The sequence below is a fragment of the Coregonus clupeaformis genome, chromosome 7, assembly GCF_020615455.1.
Source record: "Coregonus clupeaformis isolate EN_2021a chromosome 7, ASM2061545v1, whole genome shotgun sequence".
Taxonomy (NCBI): Eukaryota; Metazoa; Chordata; class Actinopteri; order Salmoniformes; family Salmonidae; genus Coregonus; species Coregonus clupeaformis.
The window spans coordinates 1,087,784-1,100,403 of NC_059198.1; the positions used below are offsets into that span (position 1 = coordinate 1,087,784).

Here is a 12,620-nt window from a genome sequence, read left to right on the forward strand (position 1 = left end):
AAATCATAGCACACCTGGGTAGTGGCACGCACCTCGAGCGCAGGTGCATGGGTCAAACGCTGTGAGAAAATTCAAGTTAAGCACTTGAACACTCGCTCATGACAGGGTTTCAACTCAAGGGGGCTTCAAAGATATATTGCTCTTATCAATTATACGACACTGCAAACCATTTGTAATATGTGTTACATACAGGCGTAACGTCAGTCACAGAGGCATTTGCATGGAGACTTGGCATGCTTGGCGCGCGCTGGCTGCGAGCATTCAGCTAAAAAATAACTGGGCGGGTGTAGCCTATCCAGAGGAACAACGAACAGGTGAACTATAGGAGATGTTAGGAAAAGTTATCAACAATCAAAGCCTCCTTACATAGTATCTATCAAACATCCCATGACATTCGGTATCAACTCCTGCATTACAAGATACCATGTTATTCCATACGGTCTCTGAGCTTTCCCCACAACGTTACACTAGGAAACACTATACTGAGCTAAAATTGTAAAACGTTTGAAATACCCGAACAGCAAAAAAGAGGACTAAGAATTCCACTGTACCTGTCATGTAATAATCCATTTGGGAGTGCGTAATGGGATAATCCATTCCGCGTAGACATCCAAAATATGGGTACCAATTCCCCAAAAATGCACCACAAAAATATCCTATCCAATCCCATTGCACTGTTCAAACCATCCTGCAAATCATCCAATATCGTAGTGATCCAGCATTGTGCGTATTATTTCCATTGGTAACCGCTGAACTTCAGCCATCGGTCACTGCAAATAGGCTATCCTCAAAAGACCCATTGACCGGTGTGTCTGTGTCCGACCATAGGAGTCCCTGCACCGGACCTCTCTTGTCCTGGAGTTGGGTGTCAATGCGAACGCTCTAGCTTGACATACATTCCGCATAAAAGACAACATGACACAGCAGGCTATCCAGTAGAACAATCAATAAAGGTTGTATTGAATCCAGAAAAACTTTGTATGCTAATAAATTCCAGTTTAAAAAATAACAACAATTGCCTCATGTGTAGCCTACTACTTCTCTCCAGGCTCCACTAATTGGAGAGATGAATCCTCTCTATGCGCGCGTCCTGAGAAGAACGGTTTCAAAATGCTCCAGTGATGAAGGCAACAGACAAATCCATATGATCAATTCTAAATGTGACGTCCTTATAATCCTGAGTGATAAGTAATATCCTGAGCAGAAACACAGCACACTGGCGGGTTCGCTGCTTGGGATCGCGACCGTTCTTCATCCACACACACGCATCAAGCGTCCTCCCCGAGAGCCGAAGCTGCACTAAACCATGCTTAGCGTAGTACAGCACACTGCATGCCAGGCTTTACCTGACGTAGGGAAGCAAAGCTTGATGGGAAATGTAGTGTAAAACTTTTAGTTGTTTGATACCACGTCTGTGAAGTGTGACTTAAAGCTAGCTACATAAATATACTTTCACATAAGCCTATAATTGTTATTAACCACAAACATATTTAGGGTGAAATCATAGATCCAAGCAATAGGATAATGAAAAGAAGAGTAGATGATACCTTTAATGTTGACATTATTAATGCATGCACTCACTTTGTTACACACTGGTAAAGTATTGTTTTCCCCTTTAATTTTCATGTTTTAGCGTTTAAAGAAGCTATCTGGGGATGGTCTTCAGCCAAATGTATAGCCTACTATATGGTTCAGAAATGACCTATTTGGATGAGCAAGATACTGTATATACCCATGAGCAAAATATTGTTTGCCTAAAACTATAAGGATACATGTGGTATATGAACAATACAGCCAACATTAAAGACACAATTTGACGTAAATAATTAGCAAGGAATCTCCCATTTAACATTCAATTATAAAAAGTGAATTCATGGCTACTCCAGACCAGCTCCACTCCTCAATCTGAAGGGACATATTGTTGTGACATAGCCTAGCATGTGACATAGCCTAGCGTGTGTGCGCCTAAGGTCAGTAGAGTGAGTAATAGTGATCTGCTGTCGTTCCAGGAATATATGAGGGTTGTCGGTGCCTTGAATCACCTTCCCATGAATGAACCGCTTGTCTTCCTTAGTTACCTCACTACCTACTTTAATGTCTTAACCACCTCCAGGATATAGCTTTTATTTCTGGAATCAGAAGTTCTAATGCTGGAAAATAAGGAATGGATTCCATGGGAATGGTTAAAGGGCTGTATTTCCCCCTCATGGAAAATGATATATGAAGTGCTGATATAGGATCAGTTTTGCCTTTTAGATCATAATGAATAAGAACTATAGCTACTTTAACTGTTGTGTTTTTCTTCCAGAAGTGTTGTGTAGGGTAATGATCACTGACTGTGTCCAAATGCCCAACACAGAGACTACAACTACTGCTTGTACTCATCTAGCAATTTCTATTATGTAGCCTGCTTTGAAAGTGAGGCTTGTAAATGAACAATGACAACAACTGATATGGAGGAAGGGAGTTGGGGGGCGGGGGACAATTTGTAATTTTGGTAACACTTTATAATACATTTCATGAATTAGTGTTATGATATTTATAAACTAATAATAGAAAAATAAAAATGTAATAAGCATTTATAATGGCTTCCTCATTAAATTCTATTATTATACCTCCCGAGTGGCGCAGTGGTCTCTGTCGTAGCTGGCCGCGACCGGGAGACCCATGGGGCGGCGCACAATTGGCCCAGCGTCGTCCAGCGTAGGCGAGGGAATGGCCGGCAGGGATGTAGTCTGTTGGTAGAGCATGGCGTTTGCAACGCCAGGGTTGTGGGTTCGATTCCCACGGGGGGCCAGTATGATTTTTTTTTTTATGTATGCACTCACTAACTGTAAGTCGCTCTGGATAAGAGCGTCTGCTAAACGACTAAAATGTAAATGTAAATTATAAAGCGTTACCAACACTTATTCTAAGCATCCTTAAGTGTCCATAATAAATGAGAATAGAAACATTTCAACGGGAGCTACTGAAAAAAAGATCTGGTACAGATTTTCCTACATGCCCTGTCTGCACGCCTTTCCAAACCAGAGCAATCCTGGAGTACCTGAATTGCACGCGATTCTGTCAATTGCAGGTACTTGATCGCTTTCTTGTGTGCCGGGTTAAAAAGTTGTCGGTGGATTGCACACACAGCATTGCGTGACTAGAGCCCTGGATGAAAACACAAAGACATTGTTTTCGGTGATCAAACTCCCTTTATAGTAACTCAACAGCATTCCTGTCTCGCATTCCTTAGCCACTGCCGTGAAGGTTTTTTTTCTTTCCTTTGGAGGACGAAAAATAGTGAGGGAAGAAGGTATTGGAAATGTTTAGGTGCTCCAGAATAGAATAGAATAGAATAGAATATCATAGCCTACTTAATTGTACATTTTGTGAGAAACTGACTTTTGTGAGAAACTGTCTATCTGAACATCTACATTGTCTACATATTGGATATATGGGTATACATAAAGTGAAGAGCAATTAGATAATACGTATAATATTATATAAGCAATGAATTGTGATGCCGTCAACAATGTACAATAATTAACACCCATAATGATTTCATTTGTTTTCATTGTGGCCTTGGGGGATTACATTTCCTTGTAGTTGTTCATCAGCAAAGTAGGAATGGCATTTTTTAAGTATTCCCCTGGTTGTCATAAAACATTAAGGAACTCTATCATGGCATGCACGCATGTTCTAGAAACAGTAATTAGGAACAGCTGCATATTTACCGCTTCCTTGTAGGCTACAGTCTATGGAACGCTGTCTGTCTGCCAGAGAGCACATTACATTAACACTCCATACATTCCAAAATGAGAGTGACAATGAGGTAGCCTGATAAGCCTGTAATGGAAGCATACATTCTATTGATTTGCGTGCATACACACAAACACATATATATACAGTGGGGAGAACGATTAGTTACCGGAGTGTAACTCCAGTTCTATGAGTGGAGCGGAGCCCCATAGGGGAGCTCTGCTCCTAATTGTTTACCCTCTGCCCTAAGGCAGCAGCAGCCTGATACAAAATTATGCACACACCTACAGCCAATAGGAGTACAGGTGTCCCTATAAGAGGGGACGCTTCCCCTCAATCAGCCTCCCGAGATATTTTTCTTCAGCGAGACTAGAGAGGGTCGGCAGGGCCTTAAGTCCTATGGGGCTCCGCTCCACTCATAGAACTGGAGTTACACTCCGGTAACTAATCGTTCTATATCGTGGAGCTCCGCCCCATAGGGGAGCTCTGCTCCTAATGGTTTAAGGCGGAGCGTAGCGCTCCCAAAATGTACTCCCTGCCGAGCCTAACACTTCCCATCAAAACGAAAGTCAGGCCCAGCAATGGCTGTAACCGAGTCCCGCAGTACTGCAACTAAAAACCCTACGGGCGTCACAATATACCGCGTCATCGGTTAAAAGACCCGCCCCACCTAGTCCAATGGCAATGCCAATGACTAGTGGGCAGATCACCAGAATAGAAGCCATACTAATCTGTACTAGCAGATAGATGTGCCTCAATATCCCGTGAAAACACTACCGACCACTAATGGAATGACATCAAATGTCACTCTACATTATGAACGCGGTAGACCGCCTCACTCACTCAATGGAATCCCAGAGATTAGTGGGCAGGAACAAAAACATGAGTCATACTAACTGAACGAGCAGATAGATGACCTCATATTCTGTTAATCCACGCATGCCTCTACTGTACTGAGCCTGTCAGTCAGGATTCATGCCACAAAATATGTTTTCTTATCCAAAGCGGACCTGATGGAAACCCAGTCCATAGTCCTGCTTTTCCCTCTCTTCCTAGCTCCAGATCTCCCTTCAGCTATGCTGAGTACAGACCGAGCCAAAGAGTTAGAAAACACATCTGTCAAAAACACGTCTTCCTAACCAAAGCGGACCTGATGGAAACCTGTGTCCACAGTCCTGCTTCTCCTCTCCTTCTTGCTCAAGATCTCCCTTCAGCCACGCTGAGTACAGATCGAGCCAGAGAATTGGAAGACATATCTAAGAGATAGAAACGGATAAATGGAGACGGCGTCGACCAGGATGCTGCTCTACAGATATCCTCTACTCCCGTTCCTCTGAAAAGGGCAGTAGAAGCCGCTACTCCACGAGTGGAGTGAACTCTGATACCCTGAGGCAATTGCCGCCCTGCTACCTCATAAGCTGTCTCAATGCCTTCACAAAGCCAGTGAGACAGCCTCTGTTTTGAAAGTGGTCTACCTAGTGCAGCCGCACCGTGACACACAAACAACTGAGGCGATGACCTAATCGCTGCTGTGCGCTCGACGTAACTCGCCAAAGTGCGTACCGGGCACAGGCGATGGAGCATTTCCTCACTCCTCTCTCTATGAGGAGGAGGAGAAAAAGCCCACAGCTCCACGGTCTGTGACCTATATGAACTCTTAATAACCTTCGGCACAAATGCCGGGTTAGGACATAACACTGCTCTGCTCAGGTCACCATTGATGGCCAGGCAGTCAGGTCTCGTCGAAAGAGCACACAAATCACTGACCCGCTTAGCTGTAGTCAAAGCGAGCAACAGTGCTGTCTTGATAGACAGCATCTTGAGGGGTATTTGATTCAATGGCTCGAACTGCGACTTACATAGCGCTTCGAGTACCAAAGCCAAATCCCACTGAGGAAGCGTGACTCTAGGTGTTGGCCTAAGTCGCCGCGTTCCTAATAGGAAGCGTTTCACTAGAGGGTGACTAAAGACATTGTCTCTGCCAAAACCCTCATGACAAGCTGAAATCGCTGCTGCAAACACTCTAATCGTGGCAGGCGATTTTGCTTATCAAACATGAGCTGCAGAAAAGAGAGAATACTCTCCACCTGACAGCTCATGGGGTCCACACTTTGTGTGACACACCATCGTGAAAACACGTTCAATCTACTGGCATACATCTTAGAAGTGGAACTGGCACGTGAACCCTGTATGGTCCTGATCACTGCATCAGATAACCCACGGCGCTCTAGCCTGTCCCTCTCAGCAGCCAGGCCTTCAGTGGTTGGCCGATTATGGGCAATTTCCCTATCGTGCCAGCCGCCTGAGACAACGCGTCCCGTCGATGTGGAATTGGCCAAGGTGGCGCTATCAACATCTGACTCATCTCCGCAAACCACAGAGCCCCCGGGCGATCGGGCGCTATCAGTATCACTGACAGCCCCCTGACCTCACCCTGGCTAGCAGTGGGAGAATGCAGGACAGCGTAGGGAATGCATACAGGAGAACTCTCGGCCACGGTTGGTGCGCAAAGGCGTTCCTTCCCAGTGGCGGTTCGTCCTGTTCCCTCAGAGAGAACCACAGAGGACATTGCGCGTTCACGCGTGACGCGAATAGGTCCACCTCGGCTCTCCCGAATTGTTCCCAAATCTGGAGAACAATGTCTGGATGCAGACACCACTCGTCGTCTCGAGGACCCCCTCTTGACATGAGGTCTGCTCCTACGTTCAAGTAGCCCGGAATGTGTGCTGCTCTCAATGAGCGAAGGTGCTCGTGAGCCCACAGCCACAATTCCTCTGCCGCCCGATGGAGAGCAGGAGACCTGACTCCTCCCTGGCGATTTATGTGGGCTACTGTGGTCCGGTTGTCTGACCAGACCAGCACATCGTGACCCCGAAGGGTAGACGCGAAGTGGGTCAGAACCAGTCGAACCGTTTCCAACTCCAGGAGGTTGATGTGACGACCTGATTGAGGCCACACACCTCCTATCGCTTGTGTCTGACATGTCCCTCCCCATCCCGTCAGGGACGCATCCGTGAATACTGGGATGTGAGAGGACACCTTTCCTATCGGGACTCCGTGCGTGAGAACGCGCGAGTTTCTCCAATAGTTTAGGTCTGCACTGAGCGAGAGGGGAACCACCACCAACTGATGACGTTGACGCAATGGGTCTAGTCTTAGTTGGGCGAACCATCACTGCGTCCTGCGCATGTGCCGGAGTCCCAGCAGAACCACAGAGTGGGCTGACGACATGAGACCCAAAAGTGACATGATCGACAGCGCCGTCACCGTGTGATTCGGACGACACTTCCTTAGGGCTAGCAACAAGGCTACCCTTCGGGGGTCCGAAATTCGAGCCCTCATCCTCACAGTGTCTAGCTGTATCCCCAGGTAGACAATCTGATGAGTGGGCCAGGGCGCGCTCTTTTTCCAATTCACAGCAAACCCCAGACTTGTGAGATGCATCACTGTCTGTGTTGTGTGAGTGATCGCCAGCTCTGCTGACGGGGCGAGAATCAGTAGGTCGTCCAGGTAGGCTAGTAGCCGTATTCCCTGACGACGCAACGGTTCCAATGCCGCCTCCACACACTTGGAAAATGTGCGAGGTGCCAGGGCGTACCCAAATGGCATTCTCGTGTATTCGTACGCCACCCCTTGAAAGGCGAACCGCAGAAACTTCCTGTGACGCGGCTGAACCGGCACATGAAAGTACGCGTCCTTTAGGTCTATGCTCGTACAAAAGTCCCCTCTCTGGACACATTCCAGCAGACGTTTTGTCGTTAGCATTCGGAAGGGCCGTTTGGTTATGCTCTCGTTGAGAATGCGTAAATCCAAAATCGGCCTCACTCCCCCCGTCTTTTTGGGCACTAGGAAATAAGGCGAATATAGCCCTTTGTTCCTTTGCTCTTCGCCACAGCCAGCAATGCAGAGAAAGTGGCTGGGCGCGAATCTGTGGTGCATCCAGTAGGAAGGACCTGTATTCCTCTATGGCCCTTACCGCCACTGTTCCCCAACATTGAAGTGGTGGAACAGCCCAAGGTGGGCCTCCTGTGAAAGGGAGAGGAAATGCGTTCTGAGAAAGAAAGAGGAGTAGGGACGTCGGTTAAACCCGTAACCGTCGTATTGCTGCCCTCCTTGAACGCATCGCGGGTCTGAATTGCGCTGACCGAGGCCACAGCCTGCGGCAGGGCACCACCCCCAGTGAGCGATTGCGTCATCTTAGGTGACTGCAATTCGCTATCAGAGCCCTTCACTACAGTACTCCTAGAAGTCTGTAGTATGAGGTCTCTATGAGGTAAAACAAGGCGGCGCCTTGATACCTTCTTAACTTTCACCTTCTGTGTGTGTTCAACTCTGCACCCCTGGTGGGTTGATTCACGCTCAGTGTGGTGAGTACTGGCTCGTTCTGTCAGGGGAGCTGATACTTTGGTTATACCCATAACGCTAGTAATCCTGCTCTCCGTGAACGTAGCATGGGTCTGAATCGCATTAACCGAGACCTTGGTCTGCGATAATGCGCCGTCCCCAGATAGCTGCTGTGTTACGATGCCTGGGGCGCCGATACTCTGGGCACCTTGGTGACCGCGGTAATCGGGCCCTCCGTGAACGCAGCATGGGTCTGGCTCGTACTAACCGAGACCTTAGTCTGCGATAGTGCGCCATCCCCAAATAGCGGCTGCGTCATCATGTCTCCTGACTGAGACTGCAGCCTGCTATGAGAGACACTCACTACAGTACTCCTTGGGGTCTGTAATGTGAGGTCTCTTTGAGATAAGCCAAGACGGTGTCTTGGTATCTTTCCTCCCTTCACTTCCTGTGTGCGTTCAGCTCTGCACCTCTGGTGGGCTGAACTACGCTCAGTGTGGTGAGTATTAGCGCGTTCAGAAAGAAGTGGGGGCGCCAATACACTGGGAACCTTCGTCACCGTGGTAATCGGGCCCTCCGTGAACGCAGCATGGGTCTGAATCGCACTAACCGAGACCTTAGTCTGCGATAGTGCGCCATCCCCAACTAGCGGCTGCGTCATCATGTCTCCTGACTGAGACTGCAGCCTGCTATGAGAGGCACTCACTACAGTACTCCTTGGAGTCTGTAATGTGAGGTCTCTTTGAGATAAACCAAGACGGCGTCTAGGTATTATTCCTCCTTTCACCTCCTGTGTGCGTTCAGCTCTGCACCTCTGGTGGGCTGAACTACACTCAGTGTGGTGAGCCTGGGCGCGTTCAGAAAAAGGTGGGGGCGCCGATACACTGGGCACCTTCGTGACCGTGGTAATCGGGCCCTTCCTGAACGCAGCATGGGTCTGGGTCGTACTAACAGAGACCTTAGTCTGTGATAGTTCGCCATCCCCAATGTGGTTATTATCAGCGCGTTCTGAGAGAAACGGGGGCACCGATACGTTGGTTACGCCCGTAACCGTAGTAATCAGGCCCTCCGTGAACGCAGCACGGGTCTGAACTGCACTGACTGAGGCGTTAGCCTGAAACAGAGCGCCGTCCCGAATAGCGGTCGCGTCATCATGCCATTATCTGGCTGAGACTGCAGCCTGCTATGTGAGACACTCACTACAGCACTCCTAGGAGTTTGTAAAGTGAGGTCTTTATAAGGTACACTTAATACCTTTTATATACCTGCCTTATGTGTGCATTCAGCAACGCACCATGGTGGGCTGAGCTGCACTCATAGTGGTAAGAGAGAGAGCGAGAGTGAGGAAGGTCGAACGCTCTCGGATGTATTATGGAAAAGGGGCTCTTTTTGACAGTGTCAAGTAGAGCCAACTCTTTATTACACACATCAACAAAAACATTCTCCTCCATACACTCAACGGTAGAGTGGGGGGGACAGTGGGCTCGGTCACAGCAGGCGCTGTGCCGTCTTCCGTTCTCTCCCCCTCGCCTGTCATAAACGGCGTCTCTTCTGGCCGCCCTTCGGGTGATGCCAGGATGACGCTTTAATGACCTCTCTCGCCGGCACCGCTGGCGCTGCAGGGGGGCGAGGCCCGCTCCCTTGCTGCTGGAGGCCGCCGTCTGACGCCAAGCTGTAGCGGAGTAACGGCCGCCCTTCCTCATATCCACTTCCGGGTTGGAGGGAATGGGGGGCAGCTTAATCTCCCGCTGTTTAGCAGCCCACTCAATGAGACCTTAGAATTCAGGCACAGAGAGGCTGTGGCGTCATCATCCAGGGATGTAATGACCTCACAATTTCCCCGAAGGAAAAGGGGTGTTAAACATCTGGGTCAGTGTATTGAATTGTTCCAATAGAATATTCATTTCTTCCCCAATAGCCCTGTCATCTCCTGAGTCAGCGCCTACAGATGATGCCTCAGAAGCTGAGACTAACACTGATAGCACATCCTCAAGAGGGATATCCTCCCTAAAAATGCCCAACGCTGCTTCCACTCCTTCAAAAGGAGGCGCAGCAGGCGCATAGTGGGGGATTAATGAAGCTGTCCCTGGCGTGCTGTGTCCCTCAACCCACGAAACATATGTCGGGGGGGTCGACAGCCGCCAAGGGGAACAGCGACATTGAGCTCTGAAAAGAGCTTTTGTTAAATACTTACCCTATGGATAAGCTTGGTGTGCTCATTGTAGGACGACGTCGATGATCTGGAAAATCGACGGCGTTATCTTCGTCCTGAGTCTTCTCTTCGTCTCTTCTTGGCTTCTTCAGTCTAGTCCAGTCGCTGAAGAAAAAGGGAGGCTGATTGAGGGGAAGCGTCCCCTCTTATAGGGACACCTGTACTCCTATTGGCTGTAGGTGTGTGCATAATTTTGTCTCAGGCTGCTGCTGCCTTAGGGCAGAGGGTAAACCATTAGGAGCAGAGCTCCCCTATGGGGCGGAGCTCCACGATATAGAACAAGTATTTGATACACTGCCGATTTTGCAGGTTTTCCTACTTACAAAGCATGTAGAGGTCTGTAATTTGTATCATAGGTACACTTCAACTGTGAGAGACTAAATCCAGAAAATCACATTGTATGATTTTTAAGTAATTAATTTGCATTTTATTGCATGACATAAGTATTTGATCACCTACCAACCAGTAAGAATTCCGGCTCTCACAGACATTTACATTACATTTTACATTTTAGTCATTTAGCAGACGCTCTTATCCAGAGCGACTTACAGTTAGTGCATACATTATTTTATCGAACCCACAAACCTGGCGTTGCAAACACCATGCTCTACCAACTGAGCTACATCCCTGTTAGTTTTTCTTTAAGAAGCCCTCCTGTTTTCCACTCATTACCTGTATTAACTGCACCTGTTTGAACTCGTTACCTGTATAAAAGACACCTGTCCACACACTCAATCAAACAGACTCCAACCTCTCCACAATGGCCAAGACCAGAGAGCTGTGTAAGGACATCAGGGTTAAAATTGTAGACCTGCACAAGGCTGGGATGGGCTACAGGACAATAGGCAAGCAGCTTGGTGAGAAGGCAACAACTGTTGGCGCAATTATTAGAAAATGGAAGAAGTTCAAGATGACGGTCAATCACCCTCGGTCTGGGGCTCCATGCAAGATCTCACCTCGTGGGGCATCAATGGTCATGAGGAAGGTGAGGGATCAGCCCAGAACTACACGGCAGGACCTGGTCAATGACCTGAAGAGAGCTGGGACCACAGTCTCAAAGAAAACCATTAGTAACACACTACGGCGTCATGGATTAAAATCCTGCAGCGCACGCAAGGTCCCCCTGCTCAAGCCAGCGCATGTCCAGGCCCGTCTGAAGTTTGCTAATGACCATCTGGATGATCCAGAGGAGGAATGGGAGAAGTTCATGTGGTCTGATGAGACAAAAATAGAGCTTTTTGGTCTAAACTCCACTCGCCGTGTTTGGAGGAAGAAGAAGGATGAGTATAACCCCAAGAACACCATCCCAACCGTGAAGCATGGAAGTGAAAACATAATTCTTTGGGGATGCTTTTCTGCAAAGGGGACAGGACGACTGCACCGTATTGAGGGGAGGATGGATGGGGCCATATATCGCGAGATCTTGGCCAACAACCTCCTTCCCTCAGTAAGAGCATTGAAGATAGGTCGTGGCTGGGTCTTCCAGCATGACAACGACCCGAAACACACAGCCAGGGCAACTAAGGAGTGGCTCCCTAAGAAGCATCTCAAGGTCCTGGAGTGGCCTAGCCAGTCTCCCGACCTGAACCCAATAGAAAATCTTTGGATGGAGCTGAAAGTCCGTATTGCCCAGCGACAGCCCCGAATCCTGAAGGATCTGGAGAAGGTCTGTATGGAGGAGTGGGCCAAAATCCCTGCTGCAGTGTGTGCAAACCTGGTCAAGACCTACAGGAAATGTATGATCTCTGTAATTGCAAACAAAGGTTTCTGTAGCAAATATTAAGTTCTGCTTTTCTGATGTATCAAATACTTATGTCATGCAATAAAATGCAAATTAATTACTTAAAAATCATACAAGAGAGAGAGAGAGAGAAAGAGAGAGAGAGAGAGAGAGAGAGAGAGAGAGAGATAGAGAGAGAGAGAGAGAGAGAGAGAGAGAGAGAGAGAGAGAGAGATACAGTGGCTTCCGAAAGTATTCACCCCCCTTGGCATTTTTCCTATTTTGTTGCCTTACAACCTGGAATTAAAATGAATTTTTGGGGGGTTGTATCATTTGATTTACACAACATGCCTACCACTTTGAAGATGCAAAATATTTTTTATTGTGAAACAAACAAGAAATAAGACAAAAAAACGGAAAACTTGAGCGTATATAACTATTCACCCGTCCCAAAGTCAATACTTTGTAGAGCCACCTTTTGCACCAACTACAGCTGCAAGTATCTTGGGGTACGTCTCTATAAGCTTGGCACATCTAGCCACTGGGATCAAGTTGGATGGGTTCCGCTGGTGTACAGCAATCTTTAAGACATACCACAGA

General features: G+C 47.8%; 1 long non-coding RNA gene across 1 annotated transcript in view; it reads right to left on the minus strand.

Annotated features, from left to right (window-relative positions):
* LOC123491299 overlaps positions 1-1,285 on the minus strand; it is a 116,474-nt gene extending 115,189 nt beyond the window's left edge. Inside the window, exon 1 of the long non-coding RNA XR_006661269.1 lies at positions 552-1,285. This is a non-coding gene — a long non-coding RNA (uncharacterized LOC123491299). The remainder of the gene's footprint in view (positions 1-551) is intronic.
* Between the last annotated feature and the right edge of the window lie 11,335 nt (positions 1,286-12,620).